We start from the raw sequence: 6,676 nt of genomic DNA on the forward strand, positions 1-6,676 counted from the left end.
CACTCTAAAAGAAAATGGGCAATTCCATACATAAAGTCTAATTATATCCCATGCAATGTCAAGAACAAAGAATGTCCATATACTTGAATCACACACACAAAAAAATGGTTAAGAAAAAAAAGCCCAAATGACAACCAGATACTCAAGACTTCCTGGTAAGTTTGCCACGGAAACATCAACTTCAGAAGCCCAAACCATCATTTTATATCACTGATAAAATCATAAAGGTCACTGAACCTTAAGTTATATTGACCCTTGAGTTAAATTTCTCACATTTTTTTTTCAAAATCATTCCAGACACAAGCAGAGATAAACTTTTTTAAATAAACAAAATTGCACTACTCTGGCCATCTTAAAAATGTTCAATTTTACAAATGGCAATGGATTAGGACTAACTATCTTTTCTTCAATATCCAGCTGTAATATGCCCAAATCACAATGAAACTATGGAGCTTATTTTAAACAAAATAACTGAAAACTAACTCAATTTCAAAGCTGGGTTCAATTACTCTTCCACCTTTTCCTGGTTGCAACTATTTTAAATAAAGGATGTGGCTTCGTAATGCCTTTTGAATGCCTCCTCTATTCCTAGTGGCAGGATGTAAAATATCAATGGCTTCATCCACCCAGACACCTCCAGGTCTTTAAAGAAAGCAAGACCTGCACGTTAAAACTGATTAAAGGATTTTAAATGACACGTTTCTAACTCTCGGCGTTTCTTAGATTTCCAGTTTTTGCCAATTCCACTGTATGTAACAACCACCAAGCATAAAATAAAATCCAAAAAATCCAAGTTCTCTCGGGGTCTATGCCCAGGATAAGTCTTCTTAAAAGCTCCAGGTAGGCTAGGGTCATGGGAGCAGAGAGGCAAGCTGAGAAGGCCCACAAGTTAGTTCTTCCGGTCGGTTTCCCGCGACCACCTGGGATTAGAAGCAGGCATTAGAGCACCGGGCTGAGATGCAGTCTTGCTTTCCACTCCCGGAGGCGAAGCTAGGAGCTGCAGGGCAGAGCCTGGCACTCCACAAGCGCTTGGTGTCGGCGAACGAAGGCACAAACCTGCCTTCCATCAACCCCAGAAAGCCTCCTCAGCCGCCCGCGACCCCAGATTGCAATTCAGAGGCCACAGCAATGCCAACCCTGCCTGGCCGGGCTGGGCTCCCCCACGCCTCCCACTGAAGCCGAGGTTGGGCGTCGCTCCCTGCGCAGGCCCGGGGCCTCTGGTTAAGGCCGGGCTTGGCGGTACGCAGAACCCCACTGCCCAGAGCCCAGCCTCCCAGTTATCACCTGCTTCATTAATACTCCCCCTCCAAGGTCCGCGAGCCAGCCCTTCCGAGTCGACACCCCATAGGCAACACCCTGACCTCACCAACGCTACCCGGCTTTATCCCGCGGCGAAAGCTGCGGCGGCTACCAAGTCGGCGACGCTCTCCCTAACTTCCAAGCGCCAGCTTTGGAGCTAAGTGCGAGCAGTTTCAAACTCACCGCGCTAAAGGGTCCTGGATTCACCAATCAGATAGCCCGTAGACTTTTAAAGGAGCCAATCAGAGCCTAGCTTCCCTTAACGCTGGCCTCCCCGGGTGGCTAGAGCGCGAAAGGTGGAGGAAACGGCGGCTGGAGAAAAAGCAGAAGGGCGGGCGCCAACTGAGTCTGAGCGCAAGCGCGTTCCAAGATAGGGTCGTCTTATTGTTTCTAGTCATAAGAAATCTACTGTCCTCTCTGGGTTGGGTTTTTTTCTCTCCCAATATTGGCACAATAAAAATTTGAGGTATTCAAATAGTTCATCACAGAAGTGGTGCTACACGTAATCCAGATCCCATTACTTTCATTTCTGATACTGAAAGCTAATGTATATTTATGCTTTTCTAAAATAATGAATCTCAGTCTGGGTCAAAGGAGCATGATTCTGCATGTCCCAAGGGGAAGATCCCTCATGCTCAACTTAAGACTCAAGGCAGCCAAAAAACAAAACAAATAAAGTTTGTTTTAATAGAAAGAGATAACAGAAAACTAGGAAAGATGTCCTCAACAGGGTAAAGAAACTTTTCATATATATATATGAATATGAGTTAGATACATTTTTGTCACATTTCACACACATATATGGCTGAGCTGTTCTCACCTCACTGTTTTAAATTTCATTTTTTAAATCTGTGTAACATTTTGATTTAAAAATTAAAAAGCAAAATTTTTCTTTTCTTAAATGTTAAAATATTCTCACATCAGAATTTTAAATGTTCTTAAAAACACAAAAATTCACACTTCTGTGGGAGAAGAAAAAGATCTAAATTACACTTTAAATAATCCCGTATCCCCAAACTCTTTCATTGCCCTCCACCATATCCTAAAGAGATTTCTGCACCTGAACATCATTCTTAAGTCTTTAAGAAAATAAAAAAGTAAAATAGAACTGGGGATAGTAAGAGTCTTTCCACTGACTGTATCGGGATCTGGAACAAATACTGATTACCATGCCCTCTACAACTATGTATTTGATGATCCAGATTAGGATAAGGAATGGAATAAGTTTATCACATGGCCCCCTATATGTGGCACAAACACTCAACCTTGGCAATTTTGTGCTCCTGGGTGACAGAATATTTTAAATTCATAGTAGAAGTAGGAGATTTGGGAAAACTTGGCCTGAACCTAATAACTTTTAAAACTTATTTTTAAAATCTCAAATTCACATTTTAAATGAAAACTGCCTTAAATTGCCTTAAATAAAATGAAAACTGTGTTCTAGAGAAGACTATTCTCTGCTAGTTTAGGGTACTAATTTTAAAGAATAAATATATATAGCTTTCTCTCTGAGAGGCTTAAGCAAAGGATTTAATTTATATCATCTAAAAACAGCTAGTAATTCATTATATACATTTGACATTCAGCATAAAGAAGACCACAAGCTTCCACACTTTCATGCTAGATTTTTATTTAAATTTAACTCAGTTATCTTTCTCTATTTTTGCAGCTTGTTTTTATTTGTTTTTAGTTATCTTTTAAAGTTTCAGGTGGGATGAAGCGAAGTGCAAGTCACTCAGTCATGTTTAACTCTTTGCGACCCCATGGACTATACGGTCCATGGAATTCTCCAGGCCAGAATACTGGAGTGGGTAGCCTTTCCGTTCTCCAGAGGAATCTTCCCAACCCAGGGATCGAACCCAGGTCTTCCGCACTGAGGGGGAATCTTTACCAGCTGAGCCACAAGGGTTCAGGGGTTATTCTAAATGTAGGCTCTCATCTTGGCAAATACAATTTACTGTTCATTGGGTCAACTTCTATACAATGTCACAAAGATCAGTCAGGTATTTTCCTGCTTGAGATGTTGGGAGTGGGAAAACACAACCATTACTTGTAACTTGCTTCTGGCACTTACGCTGTAACTTATGCTCTAAGGTGACATGAGAACATAGAGGAGGAAATTACTAATTCAAAAAGAGGATGTGACATTTGAAGAAACATTGGATATGACATTCTCCAGGAACACTGGAGAAGGAATGGTGAGGCAGGCCTTCCAGGCAGAAGTTGTATGAGTAAAGCCCTGAAGTCTGCCCATATAATTTAGGGTGCCTTGATCAGAGGGTAGAGGGCCCCTTAGGTGTTAAGCAGGGAAGGGAATTTGGAGTCAGAATCTAAAAGAGCCCTGAATGCTCTTCTGAGAGGCTGCTTGGAAGAGGTTCAGCTTTGCAACAGTATTTTAGAACTAGGGAACTTTCTTGGTGTTTCAGCGATTGATTCCTTGTTTCCACTGCAAGAGGCGCAGGTTTGATCCCTGGTCAGGGAACTAACATGCCGCAGGGAGGAACCTGAAAAGTAAAAATTTTTAAATGTATATAATGTGGCATGGAAAAAAAAAAAAAACAACTACAACAGAGAGGATAAGAAGGTATGTGCTCCCCAAACTTTCATATTCATATTTTGGTGACCTCCATTTAGAAGAGGGGGTGTGCAGAGATCCATTGCCATTGCACAGAAGTTTTGTTTGGCTTTGAGATACAAGTGTTGCTATGGACTGAACTATGTTTTTCCTCACCCCCACCCCTTTCATTTGTGCATTGCAGCCCTCTGGTGTTAACGCACCTCTATATATGGTGTTATTTAAAATGGGCCCTTGGAAGAGTAATTACTTTTAAATAAGATCATGTGAGTGGAGAACTCGCTGTGGGATGAGCATTCTTATAAGAAGGCCTTATAAGACCTCGCTCACTCTGTTTCCTCCGCGTGAGGACACAGAACAAGTCACCATCTGCAAAGAAGTAAGAGAGCTCTCACCAGATCCCACCCTGCCAACACTGTGACCCAGCCTCCAGAATGGTATGGAAATAAATTTCTGTTGTTTATCCCACCCACTCTGTGGTATTTTGTTATGGAAGCCCAAGCAAACACAAGTATTTTTTCAGATAAAAACGTTTCAGAAACATTTGCTTGTAAATACGTAAAATACCTGGAAGGAGATGCAGGAAACTAATAACAGTGTGCCTGTATGGAGTTGGAGAATGCCTGGAGCACAGAGATGGGAGGAAGGCTTCGGAGCTTTTGAATTTTGAACCATTTGGGTGTGTTGCTGCTGCTGCTGCTGCTGCTGCTGCTAAATCGCTTCAGTCGTGTCCGACTGTGCGACACCATAGACGGCAGCCCACCAGGCTCCCCCCGTCCCTGGGATTCTCCAGGCAAGAACCCTGGATTGGGCTGCCATTTCCTCCTTCATTGCATGAAAGTGGAAAGTGAAAGGGAAGTCGCTCAGTCGTGTCCGACTCTTTGCGACCACATGGACCGCAGCCTACCAGGCTCCTCCATCCATGGGATTTTCCAGGCAAGAGTACTGGAGTGGGGTGCCATTGCCTTCTCCGTTTGGGTGTATTACCTAGGTCAAAAATGAATAAATGGATAAATGGATGAATGTATGAAGAAATGCACGTATGAGGAAATGAATCTTGCCAAGGCCTCTTTTGCTATGGGATAAAATTCAGAGCAGTTTTTTAAAAAGTATCCAAAAGGAAAAGACTGTTCCTTTTCATTAATTCAGAAAGTAAAATAGTAGAAAAAGTAAGACACACAGTTTTGAAACCTTTTTTTTTTAATTTCTTGGCCACGCTGCACAGCATGTGGGATCTTAATTCCCTGGCCAGATATTGAACCCATGCCCCCTGCATTGGAAGAATGGAGAGTTAACCACCAGACCACCAGGATGTCCCCCACCCCCTTTCCCCTGCCCCCCTTACCCAGAAAGATCCCAAGACCTTTTAATCATGACTGAAAACACTGAATTATCATGACTGTTTCTCAGTTAGGCATTTCTCTGATAACAAACGTAATGTGTTTTTTGGAAGTGTTAGATACAACTCATCTTAAACTACCTGTATCTTCAATTTAGCATCTCCTGAGCTGAATCTCAACAGTGTTCACGGACAGGTCACTGGACAGGTGGGAAAGTGTGACTGACTGGGAATTGAAGTAGGAAAAAAACAGCAGTGTGAACAAACTGTTTAAAATATCTTGTTATACATTTTACAAAGACATACCCCTGTGAAAACCTCTTTCAGAGACCAGAAGGGGCTGTGCAAAGGCAGAATCCTGATACATAAGTTTCATGAGCTTCATGGAGAACTGAACTCTGAAACTAGCAAGCATTTTCATACATATTTGGAGCCAGGAGAAACTATCAGGGCTGTTGTTTTAGCTGAATATCTGAGATTCTTTTACTAATTTGAATGAATTAGTAATGTCTCTTAAATTTTATCACAATACCATTAATACCTAGTATAGGGCTTTCTGCCAGAGCTAAAAATTTATAGTGAGAAGTAATTCTTTTTTTTTTTAGAAGTAATTCTTTTAATCATTCTCTTTGAAAAGTCACTTTGATAAACCAGGACAGTGGATTGTAACTATGTCTCTAATCAGTAAGTTAAGGGATTAATGTAAAAGTCTCTTTTCTAGTGGTGTTAACGAAATGAGGTTCTATTTTACCTAAATAAACTGTCATCTGGATTGATACAGACCTGCGATTTCATACCATGAAATATTCTGCTTCAAGCAAAATGTTTCCTATAATTGGCAAGTTTCAAAGAGCAAAGTTAGAGTAACACCCTCTTACTGCTAAGATGTTATGAAACATAATTTACTCTATCCTTCGAAATGAGATAGGCACTTGGGAGCCTTGTAGCACCCGAGGCTTTCCTCTCTACCATGAACATTAGTTGTTTGGCTCTTGGCTGTGCATCAGTTTATACCAGTGATGTGAGAGTGAAATATGACAACAAACCAAACTCTATCAGCTCCACTCACCAAACATTTGAGTTTCTTCAGTTTATCTTGTATTATTTGGTGGCAACCAAATATCCAAAGATGAATTAGATATCTATTCTCATTGAGCTTGACAGGAGAGGCCCAGATGAGAAAAATGCAGCAAGTGATCTTACTTCTTTTGTGCTAATTAATTAAATATCTTCCTTTAGCTGGTACCTTGAGCCAAGTACTGAGGAAATACAAGGTAAAGTGATGTCATTAATACATTCAGTTAAGACAAAGAGGCTGCACTCAATATGCCAGCAGATTTGGAAAACTCAGCAGTGGCCACAGGACTGGAAAAGGTCAGTTTTCATTGCAATCCCAAAGAAAGGCAATGCCAAAGAATGTTCAAACTACTGCACAATTGCACTCATCTCACACGCTAGCAAAG

Source organism: Budorcas taxicolor, chromosome 5 (assembly GCF_023091745.1).
Source record: "Budorcas taxicolor isolate Tak-1 chromosome 5, Takin1.1, whole genome shotgun sequence".
In the NCBI taxonomy this organism is placed as follows: Eukaryota; Metazoa; Chordata; class Mammalia; order Artiodactyla; family Bovidae; genus Budorcas; species Budorcas taxicolor.